Raw genomic sequence first — 19,232 nt, 5'->3', positions numbered from 1 at the left:
CCGCGGAGAGATAATGCTCAAGCATCCGCCTCAGGAGGTGCGACAGCGGGTCTACAGACCCCGCCACCGACACACAGATTAAACTTAAGGGACACGCAGAATCCTTTCCAGTCTCCCCACTTATCCCGGCTTGAAGCATTTAAAGAGAAGATGTCAGTTTGCAGATATGATCCAGTACCCGGAAAAGACGATTTAATGATATTAGCATCACTACGATTAAGATCTGCCGCCGATAGCTTGTTATGCTATGTAGGAATGCAGGAACTTCTCGACAGAATATATAAGTTTATACAGACCGGGAAAGACCCCGACAGTGTCAAAGCTGCCATGCATAAACAGAAAGTTGACATTCAAGCACAGATATTACGATTTTTCATAAATTGTGTAATAAGAGAACGAGACAGGCCCGGGACAGATCAAAGTGAATTAGACGCATTAAACAAGTGGGGTCAAAATATAGCCGAAGGAAAGCATGATAAAGGGGCTTGCATAGCCAGTATGTCCCAGAAAATTAGAAAGGCAGTATTGACTGCACACCAGGAAGAGAATGATAAAGCTTCCTCCGAGGAGGAAGATGAACATGACGCACCAGGAAGGTCTACAGATACTATAGCATATGTAGGTAGGGGAGCCTACCTTAGGAAAGGTGTCCGTCCAGAAAGCAAGAGAGTTCTTTTCTCTGCTTTAACAAATCCGAATTCTTCTGAACATCAGTTCCAGGAAACTGATAAAAGGCTTCGAGACCGAGTGGGGTACCATGTACTCAATTCTATGGATGAACAGGAACTAGCCCGGTCAGCCGTGTTATGGGCCGAAAACCCAGACATGTATAATGATGACACGTTAGTACAGACATTCCTGAACCTTTCCCCGGAAGAGCAGAAAATAGCAGGTGTATACATGATTCAGCACCTCCTCATCAAGTTCAGAAACCATCATTCTGACCCAGGTCCCTTACATGAAACATTAGAAGCACTACTCATGGATAGATGGAGAGGTTTTAGTACCAAATTAATACAAATAATTCTAGAACAACGACGTAAGTATAACACCTTCATAAGTCCCGAATATGTTCCCGCCCCGCCTCCAGAAAGGAAAATGTACCACATGCAATGCGGTGGTGGCATTGAAAGTCAGAACCCCTTACGAGAAGTACACCCAGTTATGGGTGAGGACCAACGCTTGAAGCGTGTGTATGTTCACACACCACTGACTAAGTTAGAACTGTTAGAAATGAAGAAATTAGTTCCGTGCCATGATAAAGACCCTGCAGGTTTTCATAGAGAGCTTAAAGACATGTTACTGATGGGAGATTACACGTATGATGATATTATGAAAATGTTAAAAGTACTGTTGCCCACGGGCATTTACGAAAAATTAAAGGAGAAGGATTGGGAGGTAGGAGAGTCAAAGATAGCATGGGCAGAAATAGAAGACGAAGAAAGCAAACGAGTCCCAGGGGTAGGCCTTGGGGACAAGACTAAAGCATTACCAGGTTTAATAGTACAGGTTTTGCCAAGATTATTGACAACAAGAAAGGAAGATTGGGACGCAATCTCGTCCTGTAAACAGAAACAAGATGAAGATACTAGTGACTTTTATTCAAGATTCGAGAAATGTTTCATCATAAATAGTGGTCTAAAAACTAGTAGTGAGTCATATCCGCACCTTTTTGTAACAAAATTAGTAGAGAATGCCCTACCATTAGTCAAAAATAGAGTGTACAAAGTTGAAAGTACTTGGCAGGCAAATACGCCATCTCAGATGTTACAAATGTTACAATATCACCAGAACAGAATTAGGGAAGAACAAGATCAGGAACAGAAACGTATGAAAGACACGAAAATGAAAATGTTAGTAGCTCAGACGATTCCAGCCGACGGTCATAGAAAAGGTGGGGCCCAGACCAATCATTCTGCCGCTCCCGTTAAAGGGACATGTAATTATTGCAAGCAGCCAGGTCACTACGTACATGAATGTCCAGTCCTGAAACATAACATCGAGACAGGTAAAACTAAAGAAAGACCGCGTCCGCCTAGACATGAACAGGGTCATCAACAGACCTCACAGAACGAACAGCCAATGCAGAATACACAGCCTATGCATGATCAGTCCCATACGGTACAGACAGTAGCCGTACCGCAGCCACAGCATGCTCAGACACAGCCCGCTGCCGCAACTCGGCAAGTATCACAACAGATGTACCAGTATGCCCAGTCAGCATATCCAGATTATCAGCGTTATACATGAAACAGCCTAGGGAGGGAAAGTGATTTGCCTCTTATTGAGATTCCTGTAGATCAAGAAGGTCCTTATGTACACAGTCACGTATTAGGAAAAGACAGAAAGTTTTTAATTGACACAGGGGCAAGTCGCACTACAATAAGTCACAATGAAGTCCCAGGGGCACCCCTCTCAGGCTCACAGAATGTTTCCCTTGGTTTTTCAGGACAGCCTATTGTAAATGAAGTATCGGAACCAGTACCACTAGCTGTGGGTCCATTATCTCGAGTTACAGATTTGTTGCTTACGAAATCATGTCCAGAAAATCTGTTAGGAATTAAAACACTGAAGGCTCTAGGAGCTATAATATGCTGTTCCCCAGAGGGAGTCAGACTCTTTCTACGGGATTTCAAGGGTCATTATGTTCTACGTGACTTTGATGTCAGATTGAAAAATGTACCAGATCACTTATGGGCAAAAGGCCCAGCTGATGTAGGTTGTATGCATATCACTCCATATCGTGTCACACTCAAGACAGGAGTTGTTTTACCCAGAATCAGACAATACAAGTTACCGCCCGATGCTGTAGTGGCTTTACTGAAAATAATTGAAGAGCTTATTGCCCAGGGAGTGGTCGTAGAGACCGACTCCAATATCTGTAATTCACCCATCATTCCAATTCTTAAACGTACAGACCGCAATGCACCGCCAGTATATCGGCTGGTGATTGACCTTCGAGAACTGAATAAATGTATTGTACCACAGTATCCTGTGGTCCCCGATATCTCCTCCCTATTGACTGCTATTGATTCAGAAGCAACGTTCTTTACTGTAATCGATCTCAAGAACGCTTTCTTCAGTGTACCTATTGACCCGGAGAGCCAATATCTCTTCGGATTCAGTTTAAATGGACGAAGTTTCAAATTTTCCCGCGCACCTCAAGGATTTACAGAAAGCCCCAGCATCTATAGTCAAGCACTGAAAAGACAACTAGATTGTATTCAAATGCCAGTTAATACCGCTTTACTGCAATACGTCGATGATCTACTGATCACCGCACGAAGTGAGCCCGAATGTGAAGAAGCATCTCTGACAGTTTTGCATTTCCTGGCCGACAAGGGACACAAGGTGTCTCCTTCGAAGCTACAATTCTGTGTTCAGCAAGTTGTGTACTTGGGTCACTTGCTGTCCAAAGTGGGGAGACAGCTCACTCCCGATCGCATTCAGTTAATTATAAACATGCCACGACCCCAGACACAAAAGGAAGTGCGGGCCTTCATAGGCCTCACCTCGTACTGCAGACAATGGATTCCTCAATATGCATTTCTAGCTAAACCACTCATCCAGTTAACGACACAGGAGGCAGCGACTTCGACTGTCCTCCCTTGGACTCAGGAACATACACAAGCCTTTGAGGAATTAAAGAAAGCTTTATGCCAAGCGCCAGTTTTAGCAACACCATGTTACAGCAAACCGTTTACACTTTTTGTTACAGAACGTGACGGTACAGCGTTGTCTGTCCTCACTCAAGATCAAGCAGGTTCACATAAGCCTTGCGCTTATTTTTCAAGTACATTGGATTCAGTAGCACAGGCACTCCCTGCATGTTTAAAGTCAGTAGCAGCAACAGCGTTAGCAATCAGACAAAGCGACTCAATTGTTTTAGGTCATCAGTTAACAGTACAAGTTCCACATTCTGTAGAGGTTCTGTTAAACAGAACCCAGACTCAACACTTGACTATAGCACGACTGACAGGTTACGAATTGACATTATTCCAGCCACACATAGAAATCAGGCGCTGCAGTATCTTGAACCCAGCAACACTGTTACCTACAGTTATGATAGATCCAGATCCACATGATTGCATAGAGATCATTAATGCAGTAACAAAGCCCAGACGAGATTTAACAGATGTTCCATTGACAAATCCAGACCTGACACTTTATGTGGATGGTTCATGCATGAGAACAAGTACAGGAGAGTTAGTGGCCGCGTATGCCGTGACCACTGAAACTGAAGTTAAAGAAACACACCGTATTGATACATTGTCTGCTCAAGCGGCAGAGCTCATCGCTCTGACCCGAGCCTGTATTCTAGCCAAGAACAGAAATGTCAACATATACACAGATTCCCGTTATGCGTTCGGAGTCGTACACGACTTCGGCATGCTCTGGCAAGAAAGAGGTTTTCTGACCTCTCATGGTACAAAGATACAGCATGGTCCTCTCATTCAAGCACTGTTAGAAGCAATACATCTGCCTTCAGCCATTTCAGTCATGAAGTGTAAAGCACACACTAAAGCCACAGATTCTGTTTCCCAGGGTAACGACCTGGCAGATCAGACAGCAAAACATACAGCACTGACTCACACTCAGACAACTGACACAACAAAGACAACAGATCCGACAAACTGTATGACAGTTAGAGATCCCACACTAGATGTTATTGACATTCAGACACATGCCACTCCAGAAGAAATAAAGAAATGGATCGAACTAGGAGGGATCCAGACAGATCAAGGTTGGATGACGAAGGGAAAATCTACATGGTTTCTCCCTGACTCTATGGTTCAAGTCATGATAAATACAGCACATAGTCCTGCACATCTAGGAGAGAAAGCAATGCTAGACAGTTTACAAAATCTCTGGAACAATAAACACCTACGAGCAGCAGCAAAACAGAAAGTGCGTACTTGCATGATCTGTTGTCAGTTCAATCCAGGTAAAAGCGTCCCTGTAGAGCAAGGTGGATTTCATCCTCCCGATCACCCTTTTGAAGTCCTCCAGATGGATTATATCCAGATGGACCGTTGTCGAGGATTTAAATATGTTCTCGTAGTTGTCTGTGCTCTGTCCCGCTGAACCGAAGCATACCCAGTCCCAGATTACACTGCTCCGACCACTGCCAAACAGTTGGTTCGTGAATTTTTCCCACGATACGGCATGCCTCGTGTCGTGTACTCAGATAACGGTCAGCCATTCTCATCCGAATTAATGAAACAAGTTTCCTTGTTACTGGGATACCAGTGGAAGTTCCATTGTGTCCGACATCCAGAAGCAGCAGGCCTTGTAGAAAGGCATAATCAGACATTAAAGATCCGCCTTGCCAAAATATGTCAGGAAAAAGGGGTCGACTGGATAGTCGCCCTGCCGGTGGCACTATTCTATATGAGAATGGTCGCCCATTCGAGATCAGGGCTATCCCCGTACGAGGTGGTCTTTGGCAGACCACCGAATATGTGGGGGACGCCCATTCCTAAAAAGATTACTGATGTTGATTCTAATATGTTGACAGATTACCTTGCCTCCTTGATGTCTGCACTCCAATCATGTCGTTCACAGGTTGCCGCAGCCTTCCCTGACAACACTGATGTGAAGCCGCATGACGTCCGCCCCGGGGATACTGTCCTCGTCCGCAACTTCGACAGAAAAAGTCCGTTGGAGCCCCGCTGGAAGTCTCCGAAGACCGTTCTTCTTACTACAAGGACCGCAGTCAAATTGGAAGGCAGAAAGGGGTGGGTCCACCTAAGCCATATCAAAACATTCCCAGGACTGAAACCGGAACAAGACACACCCACCCCCACCAAAGACTGTGTTACCAAAGACTTTACCGAATCCAAACGAGAAAAGACTCCTCAAGAACAATACCGCATGAAATTACGATCTAGCAAGTCAGACAGTTTAATTGTTTAAGTCCTCCCCTAGGTGAATCGGTTAAATAGTTTCTGACATGTATCCCCTAGATCGAGATAGAGAGAGAGAAGCAAAGAAACGTACATATTGCAAATCACTCCCTAGTCACTGCATAGTGACACTAATAATAATGTTTATTCTCAGTGTTTTAATTATTATTGCTAGCATCTTATTACCTATCTACTATCCTATTTTCAAGCGTGAACAATCTGCTTACAATGTCTCTGCTGAACACACTTTTAGTGAGTTACCTCCTCATGAGCTTTCCTACAGACTCGCGCTGCGCAACAATACATTCATTAGTATGTTACATCATTCTCATCAAACTAACAATGCTACAAATTGCTGGATATGTGGCCGACTCCCTCCCTACCAGAATTACAAGGGAGCTCTGCCTCTCTTTCCGTACCCGTTCTCTCACAATGGCTCCTGCGGAGCATGGTTCAAAATAATTAATTCTTTAGATCCCGACATTGCTGTCTTCGATGGGGGTTGGGTTTGGGGAAACCTGAACTTGGTCCTACTAGACGTCTGTTACCCGGATAAGGAGGGACTCCCCACTAGAATAGGAACTGATCTAGAAAATGAAGTGTATGGATTAGGTAATTATACAATTAGCCTTATGATTCTTACTGTCGAATCCGAAGCCACACCAGTTCTACCTATTATGTCAGTACTGCCAGTCACTGGTGAATTATGTATCAAGAAGAAAGGTTTAGTACACTTAGGTCATAGTAAATGCACTACTGTGGTCGAATTCAGTGATCATGGAAAATCATCTTTCAAAGCTATCAGTCATTCCTACTTTGTTTGTGGTCATACCGCATACATTCGTCTACCTCCAGATTGGGATGGTACCTGCTACATTGCATTCCTTCTGCCACCTGTTTTTCTAGCTCCTCCTGATTACCACAGAAATAGCAATCTAGTAAAGAATAGACCCAGAAGAGATATCCCACTTGTCGATTACACAGAAACGGCATGGGAACAGTACACCGATTTTAATAAAGGATTCTTTTTCTTTTTAGGCCCTGTCCAGAATAGTAAATTAATACGCAGATTAACTAGAACACTTGAAGCCGTAGTAAATGAAACTACCTCCGCCTTAGGTAACTTAACAGAAGAGCAGTCCGCTATGCGGGTTGTTGTCCTTCAGAATCGTCTTGTAATTGACGTCATCTTGGCAGATAGAGGTGGAGCCTGTAAGGTCATCGGGTCAAGCTGCTGTGTTTTCATTCCACAAAATGCACCATCTGTATATCAAGCTATCACCCGTCTTCATAAAATTGCAAATCAGATACATCAGAATCCAGGCACCTGGACTTGGTCCGGTTGGTTCTGGACAACGTTAACAGCTTGGGGATTGAAGATCCTATCCTTCCTAGGCATTGGCCTAGTCCTAGTATTCAGTTGCTGCCTGTGCCTGCAGTGCGGGCCAGCGATTTGTGGACTGTGTGCCACCTCTTGTATTGAACATTCCAGTTTTCACTCAAAACGTAACCGAAAGAAAGAAGAACAAATGATGTTACAAGAACAGACTGATCGATTCATGAGGATCGATATTTCATGAAGGGTCCGTAGGGAACAAGGAGGGAATGAGGAAAATTAAATTTTGGCCATGTTGTGTTCCCTAGCGCGTACCCCACCGACTCCATGTACCAGCTTCAAGTGCATGTAACTTCCCTCCTGTGCCAGCTATGAAGACGCAAATACATTTGCGTCCAACGTTAACATGTCCTCTTTCAGATCCACCATGAATGGATTATATAGTCCGTTCCTAAGTATGCTATGCCACCGTCTTTTTGTAGTGCTCTTTTCGTATTTTTCCTGCTCTAGCAAGAGTAGGCCCTGAATTCCTGCCATCTGAACCTCTTTTGTGGCTCCTGACTCTGCCCAGGCTACCTCTGTACCCGTGAACTCTGTCCTATTTTCAGCGCGGCCCCTCGCGCTCAGCTCAGCCTGCTTTCTGCCAAGACTGACTATAACCTTCGAGTTATCTGTTCCGCTCCTCGAGAATGCATTCCTGCCTACTAGATCCTGTAAACATCCTCTCCAGCTGCAGAGCCAAAGGGCCGACCTGTCTTAACGCAAGTAAATCACAGCCTCTGTTGCCATGCTTCCATGGAAGGCCCCGAGCCCCACGCTTCACATGTAGACACTCAGGCGCTTATACACGCATCCACAGTTAGCATAGAATAGCTTCTGCCCTAGAGACCTTTCCGTCCAGATAGTCTAGTTCCTAAACATCAGATATCAGATATGATAGAAGTACAAGTTGATCTGACATGCCAGACTTCTGTCTCTTTCCATCAGTGTAAATGTCAAGTCCCCTGCACCCCGTCAATCACACGTCATGCAGCTGCGCGCGCATCCAAGCTTCCGATTTCTGCTGACATTGCAACATTCTGTTAGCACCACCCCTTGGTGCCACCCACTTGCGTCACCTATCAGTGACGTTTCTAGCACACACCTCTGGTTCACGCCTAGTTTACGCCTCTTGATGATGTACTAGCACCACGTGTATACTGTTATCTTGTCCTCTCTCAGCTGTTACGCCTCTTACATTGATTCCTATGGTGTAAATCAAGTATATAAGCTATGTATTATCAATAAAGTTCAGCGCTCTATCCCTTCTGACACCCCTGTGGTGGTCAGAACATGATATCCTGATTCCTTTATGAGGAATAAAACCCTTAGAAACTCTAACACCACGGACTCTGTTTTCTTTCATTCCGATTGAGTTATTATTGATTAAGTACTTACCTGCATAGAAATTAAGAGAGTAAATTAATTATTTACGTCAGTGACATTGATAGTTTTTGGGTTATCGGGGGCTATTGCTTCGCTTTGGTTTGCGCTGGGTTCTCAGATCTGGTTTGGCGAGGCTCCTGCAGGTGTTGCGTGGCTTCATCATGATTGGTTGCCTGCGATTCATGCGCATGTTTTTGTGTTATTGGCGCTGTCGCGGATTGAGAAGCCAGGGGCGGAGCTAGCAAGCTTGGGTCCTGGGCTAAAGTGGAGGTGTGTAAGTTTTCGGTTGATGATCCTGCGACTTCTGCTGTAAGAATGGGGGCTGCCAGGGTAGGCTGCTTATTGGGTCGTAACCAATTGTGAATAACGCTGGTGGCGTATGCGTTATTTTTCTTCTCCTTGTTGAGTTTTCTTAGTTTTTTCTTGTTTTTTCTTGACCGGTTTTGTGACTCTGGGCTGGACGGCTTGAAGGTTGGTTGAAGGACCTGACTTTCAGCCTTCGTCAGGGTCAATCTTGTGCCGCCAGCGGAGGGCGAGGCCAAGGGTGCTGGCTTTTCCGAGCTGCTTGGGCGGGGGATGGCCGGGCTGTTATCCGTGGAGTGTGCCCTGGCGGGACCCTGTGTAATTGAAGGCATACTCTTCAAACCGTTTTTTTTTATTTGCTTCACCCTTGAGGTCCTCTATTAGAGTGGTCATAATATTTGGGAGTGTTTCTAGACTATGCAGAATCGGACTGCAACTGCATGACTCTTGTTTGAATTGTGTGCTGTCCTGCGCTCTGCGTATCAGGGCGTTCAAGTTGTCCAGTTTTGAGTCTATCCCCGATATCAGATTTGCCACTATTTGTAGAATTTTGATCTGCACATCAAGCTTGTCCTCGTGCATTATCGCTGCGCCGGTCATTGAGACAAGGGCTTCACTGATTGATGATAGATGGTTAGTATTTACAGGGCCGCTATCCGAGGGCAGGGATGGGGCCGTTTTATCATCTTCTTGGGGATCCGGTCTAGGTAAGTTCAGTAGGTGTTTTGGGGTCCTGTCGAATAATTGTCGGGTTACACCTTCCTCAATGGCCGGCGAGTCATAGAACAATTCTGTGTGCATTGGTATGGTGGGGGGGGTTGTGGCTCCTCTCTTGTCGGCATGGGAGCTGTCTGAAGTGACATATATACTCGCTGTAGCTGCGGAAGGGCTACTCCGCTGGCAGTCCACTGAAGGGGGAAGGGTCTGGGCTGTGATGTTTGGTTGGGTGGGCCCAAGTGCCTCCATATCCAGTATCAAAGGTTTGGGGCGCATGCCACTCTGGAGGGTAAGTATTGTTGGTGAGAGAGGTATCCTGTTTGCCCGAGGGCTTGCAAGTGTTAAGTTCAATTCTTCTTCCTCTGTTACTTTGATAGCGAGCAAGCTGTCCGAAGAACTGGAACAAGTGGGGGTGGAGGATGTTTTGGGATTCAAAAAACTTCTTATGTCTCTGTTCCCGGCGGGACAGTTTGAGCGGTCTTTAATGCTGAGCCTGGGCTTGAGCATGTTTGGGTTCGGGGTGCTAGGGGGCTTCCCCCTGATGTCAGATGGGGGGTGGGCTGGGAGGGAAGGAGACGGCAGTTCCACGATGAAATCGATGTCTTGTCCCGGGAAGGTTGGAGTTGCTCCAGTCGCTCCTGCTCCCCCTGCATGTTCCTCATCCCAGGGCCCTGGGCCTTGGTAAGGTCCCCCTAGCTCTAATACTGGAGGGTAAAATAGCTTCGCCTTCCTTCTCTTGGCAGAGCTGTGCGGCCGGGGCTTCTCCTGGGGTTGGATTAGAGTAGAGTTTCTGGTCCTCATTTTAAGGTTGGCTTAGGTGGCTTAGGTGATTTGCCGGCTCCTGGGTTACTGCTACTCGATTGGAGGAGGCCAAGGCCCCCAGGCGAGGACCTGGGCAAAGTCCGCTCAGAGGGGTACAGGCGGTGGGGGGGCTGCGTTGCTCTTCTTGGCGTCGCCTCTTGCTTCTTGCCACTCGCTTTTCAGTGGGATCCGCCGGCTGCAAGAAGGGTCCTCGCGCCTCACGCCTAGCGCTGATTTTCGCCTTGGCTGCTTGGCCGCTTTAAATTGGTGAGTTGGTGGGTTGGTAGGCTGGTAGGCTGGTAGGCTGCTCGCTTACTGCTGCTGCTGCACTTGTGCACTTGTGCTTGTGCACTTGTGGTTAATTGGCCGCTATTTGCTGCCACTGTTTGCTACGGCTGCCGCTGTTTGCTGTTGCTCTACAGCCGGCTATCTTTCGCTTGACGCCGGGGGAGGGGCAAGTAAATATGTGGGCAAATGTGGCAATTGGCGTGGCAATTGGCGTGGTGATTGGCGGTGCGGTGCGGCGGTGAGGTGCAGGTGCAGTGCAGTAAAGGTGCAGGTCTCCGCTTACCGCATCCCTGCATTCCGCGTGCCGCCACCGCCGCGTTCTTCCTGTTCTCCTCGCCTCGCCTCGTTCTCCTCGCCGCCGCTGTGGGCTGTAGCGGCGGCTGTGACGATGGCTGGGGGTGGCGGCGGGTCCGGGGTCCGGCTCCCGGGTTACGGCCTTTCAATCGGCCTTTCAGATCTCGGATCTCGGATCTGATCTCGGGTCCCGGCGGCGGCGGCGGCGTTCCTGCTTGCCGTGCGCCGCACGCCGCACACCACAGCGTTCTCCGTCTCCTCCCTCTGCCGCTGCTCGCCGCCGCTCCTGCTGCTCAGTTACCACTCTCTAGCGCCCTCTGTGCTTCATCTCACTCACTGGAAGCAGGGACTGGTCGGACAAGGAGTGGGAAAGGATCCTGGAGGGACCAAGCAACATCCCCCGTAACTCCAGATTCAAGATCATTCAACTTTACATTGTACATAGGGCGTATCTGTCACCGGACAGAATAAACAAATATTTTGATATCGGCACATCGGAATGCCCGCGCTGCTCCCTGATAGGTGCAGATATACTACACATGTTCTGGGTCTGCCCCGGATTACATACTTATTGGCTAACAGTGACCGCACTACTGACTAAGGGGGTCGGGGTGGAACTACCACACACATGGGAGGCCTATGTACTCTGGTTGTTTAGGAGAACGAAGCACAACAAAGTCCACTCCAGATTCTGGGACTTAGGCCTTATCACCGCCAATTGACTAATCACAAAGCGTTGGAAACACGCGGACCCACCGCAACTCCGTCATTGGTACACCTCTTTTCATAACTGGGCGATGGCGTAGGAGGTGACCCTACACAGAGAGGAAACAGCGGGTCTGACAGCCATACCTATAGTGCAGCTGTGGGGAGACATCCTGCGGACTTTCCGCCAGGCATACACTGAACAAGACAGTGTCCAACCACCGCCCATCCCTGCTAGTCCTCACTTGACAGTAGCGCCATAAAAGTGAAGGACCAGATAATAAGATGCAACGGGGAGGGGAACTGCTAGACTGCATCCACAACATGACTGCTGCCCCTTCTTTGCTGACACCCCAAGCCGAGAGGTCCCCCCCGAGATGCGCTGCCTGGGGAACCACCGTGCCCTGCCCCCTACCCCGAGGCGAGCTGCCCTCCCTGACTGTTAAACATCAACATACACAAACCCGCCCACACCGTGACTCACAGACACGACACTCACTCTTACACCATGCCAGACATGTCTAGATAGCGTACCCCCCTCGTTCTAATCCCTCCCTCCTCTTAAGCCCCTTTACTATTCCCCCCCCCTTTTTTTTATGACTTGTTCTCCAGCTTGGCAGGGAGCCTCACCCCGAATTTCCTTCTATTTGTCCCTCTCCCTTCCGTCTGTTCAGTTCTCATTCCTGGTTTTTCCCCCGAACTGCCCCAGTTGGACGATAAGCAAAGAATTGATATCAGGACGTCATGGTTGCCCAGTAGTCGAACACTGAGACAGACTCGAAATGTCACTAGTAGTGCCTATTGCCACACGTGACGGAGGTCACGTGGACATCCCGCATATTAGACTTACAGGACATACTAGGGACAAAACCGCATAATACGATGTGGACGCCCCGAGAGGCCTGTCTGTAGGAGTACACACATAATGCCACACTCAGTTATAATCGGGGATAAAGTCACTGCAACATATCATTGTTGGGCATGATAGTGCATTACGAGTAGAGGCATGACTGTATAATAACTGTTGTGAATCTAACAGGATAGAACCGTCAGTCTCATTAATACTAGCACAGCACTCAGTGGAGATAATGAGCATGCGCTCATATTGGAAAAATGAGGAGTTACTGTAATACTACTATGATTCCTTACTTCCAGCACTGACACCTAGGGCATAAGACTGTTACGTTATGTACTATGAATGTTATATATAATTTTCGTGATGCCTGATAAGATAATACTTCCAACTGTCTCATTTGAATGGTTGTAATGTGTGATATTCTTATGCTATGTCCTCAATAAAACATATTCAAACAAAAAAAAAACTGAGCACAATAGCTGGTAACGGCGTGCAGAACATCAACTCTGTAAGTAAGCGATCTGAGCATTGCATTATACCTTACTTTTCAGGGTGCATAATAGCACAACAGTCCCCCAACGTTAGGAGGCTCATGATGCAAACCAGATTATGGTAGCAAGTATGCACTAAATACATCTTTATCATTTTCCTCAGAATGATAGGTCCCTAGAACTGTAAAGGTTAAGCAAAATAGAGCGTGTGTTTTGTGTTCAGTGTTTTGTATGTCCTGTCTTCGTCCTTTTTTTACAGGGGGCACCTTCACTATTCACTATTAGGATGACAAATCTTGTCTAGTAGCTGTTTCCCATACACCTTTTTTCCTAGGTCACTGAACCAGGAGTAATTGGATATAGTGAATCACTATACAAGTATATATTATCCCCTTTTTTCTTTGTGTTCTTTCCCCAGGTTCGCTAATTGCAGAAACCTTCATGACAAGAAACTAGGCACATATTAGCCTTGTCTTAAAATATCACTTTTCTGTAAAATAGTCTTTTTGTAAAAAAAACGTGAGTAAGGTCTGATTTGTGCACCCCGTCCTGAAGGAGTTCCACTCCGAAACATGTTGATGCACACACGAGGTTATGTACATTGCACTACATAAAACCTCAAAAGTCACCCTTTTTAACAGTACCAGCCCGGGGGCCCATACATTTTTTTTTAGTTTACCCCACGTGCCAAGTACTTTTTAAACTATCACTTAAGTCACTTCGAACCCCACCACTCACTCACTTTTATAAATACCTCACGTGCACCACACATAGTAATTTTGAAAAAGTGCTCCCGCGTAGTCGTAGGTAGCAGCATGCTGCATCCCGTAGAGGGGTGCGAAGACCCCAATGATGAAGCATGACACCAAGGGTCCTTTTGGTGTGTGCTCCCCACCATTGTAGGGACACACCCACCTGTGGATTCTCTTTGTTTATTTTAATTGTAAATGACAATGCCATTTATGTATATACTCATTTACATAGGGAGTACGATCAATCCAGTCAAGTTGTGAATCCTCGAACATATGAGGGCAATTGCGAGCAAGGATTTTACTTATCCAGTTGCTCGACATTTCGCAATTAAACATAAAAGCGACAGGAATCAGCTTCAATATTTTTGTCTGGACTGTGTCCCTGAAAGTTCTAGGGGAGGTGATAAATTACTGAGGCTTGGGAGACTGGAATCCCGGTATATAGTAGACCTACAGTCGAAGGCCCCGGAAGGCCTTAACAGCAGTGAAGAAATGTCAGTACATCTGGGTTGAATGAACACAATTTGAGTCAGGCAATGAATGTATCTCATGCAATCTAAGTGTGTATAGCTATAATGTTTACGTGATGATCAATGTTCTGCACTATATTTTGCTATAAGATAAGCACTTATGTCAGTTTTCATGATTAAGTACAGTTTGAGTGTTTTTCATATCTCCACCTTTAGGATGCGGTTTATTGCATTTACAATTGTTTACTCAGGACCTGGACCAATTTGTGAAAGTATTCCTGTGCATTTAAATGTGTTTCTAATTAATGGGGGGAGGACCACAATCGTAACGCAATGGACTAGGCAACCCTTATAGGGTTGCAATAGCCGATCCACGGCTTGATCGTGAGCAGTTATGAGTATCCCAATTACACTTATGTAAAATGGAACATCTCATTGAGGGTAAAATGTTAGTCCCTTAGAAAGATTTTTTCCAAGACACTGAAACACTGGTCAGTGGAATATGTCCCCTAAAAGCGATTGTTTTCTTCCTTTTTGTAAATATCATACAGGAACAATTTGCGACTCGATTGGGTCGCGATTGCCGATCCACGGCTAGATAAAGTAATAGACAACTATGTAATTTGTTGTTGTAAGAAAATATGTCAACCATAACCACACTACACTTACAAATGGCGCTTCCAAAATGATGTATGGTTGTCCTTTGTTTGTGTTTTACCTTTTGGTCCAGAAACAGGTTTAAAAATGGCGCCACGCAAAGCGTAAATGTTTGACACCGAGGAAGGGAGTTTTCCCGAAACGCGTCTGTCTTGAAAATAAATACTCATCTGTGCTGAAATCCCGGGAGTGCTGCCTTTCTTTTCGTTGAAATTGAAAAGGAGTTGAGCCTTGATATATATATATATATATATATATATATATATATATATATATATATATATATATATATATTGATATATATATATATATATATATATATATATATATATATATATATATGTTTTAAAAACATGAACAAAAATGTCATGTGCAATGCCAATAGCTCTAACTTTAACAAAGAAGAGACCATTGCATTGTAAATGCTTGTTTTTCTCTGATTTGTGATTGTCCCTGCCCTTAAGCATATCCACTAGTCCTATCTTTGATTGGCTGGCTTCTGTGCGTCCTCTGCTCACTTTTAGGGAACTCGTTTTTTCTTTTTGTTTAAGCCCTCCTTGAGCATGCATGTGATTTCCAGCTGCTTCCTTAGTGAGCTTTTATTCCCCCCATTTTCTCTCTATGTTTCTCTCCCACCATCCAAACTTGTATTGCTCTCTTGCCCTTGTACATCTGCCCCCTGCCCTCCACTTTGCAGTCTTTCTTCATGTGCTTCTACCCCACACTCCACGTTGCTCTTGTTCACCCATGTTCTTTCCTACTTGTTGCTTCTCACCACCCTCCGTTTTGCTTCACTCCCTCCTGCAAATAGATCATCCATTTTTTAATGTAATAATCCATCACAGAGCTGTTAATAAAAACATAGCAGTGCCCCATGCAAGTACGTGCATGTGTATTGTACGCATGCACGTGCTGCAAAAGGAAGTGATAGTGTTGTCATTATGTCTTTTTTCACCCTGCTGCACAACAGCTGTGATGCTGTCCAATATGACTAAAAACATTAACAAAGCCAATTGGTCTCAGATGCGAGATCTATTGGATTGCAAGTGCTTGTTTTATACTTTCTAGGGTAGCACTCCATAAGAGTGCATTGTCACCTCATTTCGTTGTTGCTTGCCCTGTCTTTTCTCTACACTGCTTTCCGCCATGTTGCACAGCAAACAGCTCTGCAGGGCCAAATCTTTAAACAACATTGAAACGGCAATGGGTCTTGCATAGGCGAAACCTATTGGCTTTGCAAATGTTTGCTTTAATACTGATTTTTAGAAGTGTCATTATGTATTTTATGAGTAATTTTGTTTTATAAACTACGTCTTAATAAACTTTTTAGCTATTGAGAATTGGTGTGATGACATGAGGTTCAGCATATATACATTGACAGCAGCAGTGAAAGAAAACCAGCATTTAACAAAGTAAATATGTCTCGCCTATGAGAGCATTGACTTTGGCAATGTTTTGATGCCATGCTGTACCGCAGCGTAGATGGTTTGCAGTGTGGCTAAAACTAATTTTAAAAAGCACGATGACCCAGCCAGGGCTAATGCACTTTTTTGCGCTACATAAAGCAAAAAATAAAAAGGAATGAAAGGAGAAATGCTTGCAGATTTCTGAGGTGGGGGAGCAAAAAGATCAGTTAAGATTGCATTATTTAATGGCAGTAGCAAATCAGAAGACGAGCAGAGTAGAGAAAATCAGGAGCCGAATTGAAAGGAGGCGAAAGTGAGTTATCCCAGTGTGCAAGTGAAGGCGGTGCTGGAGTATGCTGCATCTTGGTGCCCAGTAACAGATGTTTATTGCCAACCAAATGAATGTTAATTGGTTCGTCGCCCTCCGGTAGGATGAAAGGCTGAGCAGACGCGCTGGGGTTCGAACCTGCGGTTGTGAGGTCAAACATCAAATTAATAGGGTGCTTACCTTAAAGTTAAGATTGCATTATATAATGCCAGTACCAAATCAGAAAGCGAGCACAGTAGAGAAAATCAGGAGCCGAAATGAAAGGAGGTGAAAGTGAGTTATCCCAGTGTGCAAGTGAAGGTGGGCTGGAGTATGCTGCATCTTGTTGCCGAGTAACGGATGTTTATTGCCAACCAAATGAATGTTAATTAGTTTGTCTGCCTCTAGAGGATGAAAGGCTGAGCAGACAAGCTGGGGTTCGAACCTGCGGTCGTGAGGTCAAACATAAGATAAATAGGGTGTAAGCGTCAACCCACTTAGCCAACAGAATCGACTTTGACGAGAGCGGACCGGGCAGGCCAACTGAGTCTGGCTTATTGTCGGTATTTTCGTGCTGCAGTTGTTTCTTGAGAAGCAGTGGCTAAAATGCAAGGTTTTCACTTTCAACTTCGGTATAAAAGGGGGTGGTGATGGACGGAGCATATGAATCAATCAAAAACTCACACCCAGTCAAAAGATCTGGGTTTAATCCATCACCGTTCTTTAGCCCACTCTGCCACCCCAGTTCAGACACGGCTATATGCAAATCAGTCTGACCCTGTGCCTCATGGGAACAGTCCAGCCCGAACTGCCAAGCCATGTCTTCCCTGGACCGGAAACAAGGACCGGTTTCTGGCATTCCAGCCGTCTTCAGCCCGGCTTGCCTGAATCAAGTGGCAAAGTGAGCAAGGGACTCATGTCTGAGCATACCCTGCCACACTTATGGCGGCCAAAAGCGGTACAAAAGGGGGTGGTGATGGACGGAGCATATGAATCAATCAAAAACTCACACCCAGTCAAAAGATCTGGGTTTAATCCATCACCGTTCTTTAGCCCACTCTGCCACCCCAGTTCAGACACGGCTATACCATTCACTTTCAACTTGACACTGTAGTCTGGAGTCATTTGAAAGTAGTGTGGATGGACATAAGCTTATCTGTAATCTCCTGTGAGGCGCTGACCAAGGCCTGCTCATTAGACGGTGCTGATGATTCCACTTACAAGTAAGATGTCACTGTAATTTATTTAGTTTCTGTTCCTTTGTGTTATAGAGAAAATGTAAGCACACTCCTGTGGAGGTTGAGTGGAGGGGGTGCACCTTCTAATGAAAGCGCCAAGGTCTGGAAATGAAACCTGCCCCAAAACAGATGCCAGCCTGCACGCTGCTGCTGGCTCCCAAGAGCAAAATGTCTGGGAGTAAACATTTCCCTAAAAGCAAAGAATGGCACAAGAGAGAAGCTGGGGCGAGTGAGGCGAATGCACTAATTAAAAACAGATGGTGACATGACCCCGAACACATGGCGTCCCTGCTCGTAACCGCAAGCCGTAGGCTATGGCGGATACATTTACTGGGAAAGGTGGGACATGCACCGGCCTTTTCCCAATTGCGTGCAGTCTTATTATAAAGACGCATGCAAAGTCCAATAGAAAAAATGCACACAAAAAAACACGCGCACAAGCGTGTGAGAAGTCCAGTGATTCAAAGAGCTCGTTTTTCTAGAGCAGCACGTGTGCCGTGCGCTAGGCTCGACCTAAAAAGGGCCCACACACTGACCTGTCAGACCAACCCTACTGACACTGTCAGGTGGCTCTATAGGCAGCCCGGCCCTGTCTTCTAGTGCAGGTCAGGCAGCTGGTAGAAGCGCATGCAGTACTCCAAACAGATACTTGCACAGGCATCAAACTCCAGAGATGACTGAGGCTGGCAGGCAGGATTTTGGTTTCTGAAGAATGGTTATCCGGAAGTTGACAGTAAATGACCAAACTGCTGGGACTCATTGCTTGGTTCTGGTTCTTATACAGTGCAGTATAGACTTACAGATGCGCATCCAGCACTCGGACACCAACTTCTCCTTCCCTGAGCAGGAGATAGTATCTTCTGGGAAGAAGGAGGCTCATGGGCTGTGGTTGTTTAATGCTATACGTGCTTTGTATCTTGTGGTGCTGCCAAGCTTTGTGGGAAATAGTGCAGTTTAGGGACAGTGCGGTGCATAGTGTGCTTGCTTAATGTGGCAATCCAGGACTAAAGTACTCCACAAATAGGCATGGGTATGTGGTTTGTTTCAGTAGCAAGGCAGCTTAACCACCCTAGAACTAGGAAGTCACCCACTGACTCCCGCGTGTTACTCACCCCATAATAAAACAAACTCCCCTCAACATTGCATACCTCGAGGTTCTACAGAGCCCACCTCCGTTAGCAGTGACCCTCTGTTGCTTCTAAATGGAATTGTGGTCCACGTTGTATGGGGTAGTATTTCCAGGCCTAGTCAAACACAAAAAAACAGACCAGTTCACTCAG

At 45.8% G+C, this 19,232-nt stretch overlaps 1 protein-coding gene across 4 annotated transcripts in view; it reads left to right on the top strand.

The window, feature by feature from the left end:
- Window positions 1–19,232, top strand: part of LOC147701486 (oxysterols receptor LXR-beta-like) — a 319,523-nt gene that overhangs the window by 128,640 nt on the left and 171,651 nt on the right. The window lies entirely within an intron of this gene.

This window comes from Lissotriton vulgaris, chromosome 7 (genome assembly GCF_964263255.1).
Source record: "Lissotriton vulgaris chromosome 7, aLisVul1.2, whole genome shotgun sequence".
Lineage (NCBI taxonomy): Eukaryota > Metazoa > Chordata > Amphibia > Caudata > Salamandridae > Lissotriton > Lissotriton vulgaris.
This window is presented reverse-complemented; position numbering and strand designations above follow the sequence as displayed.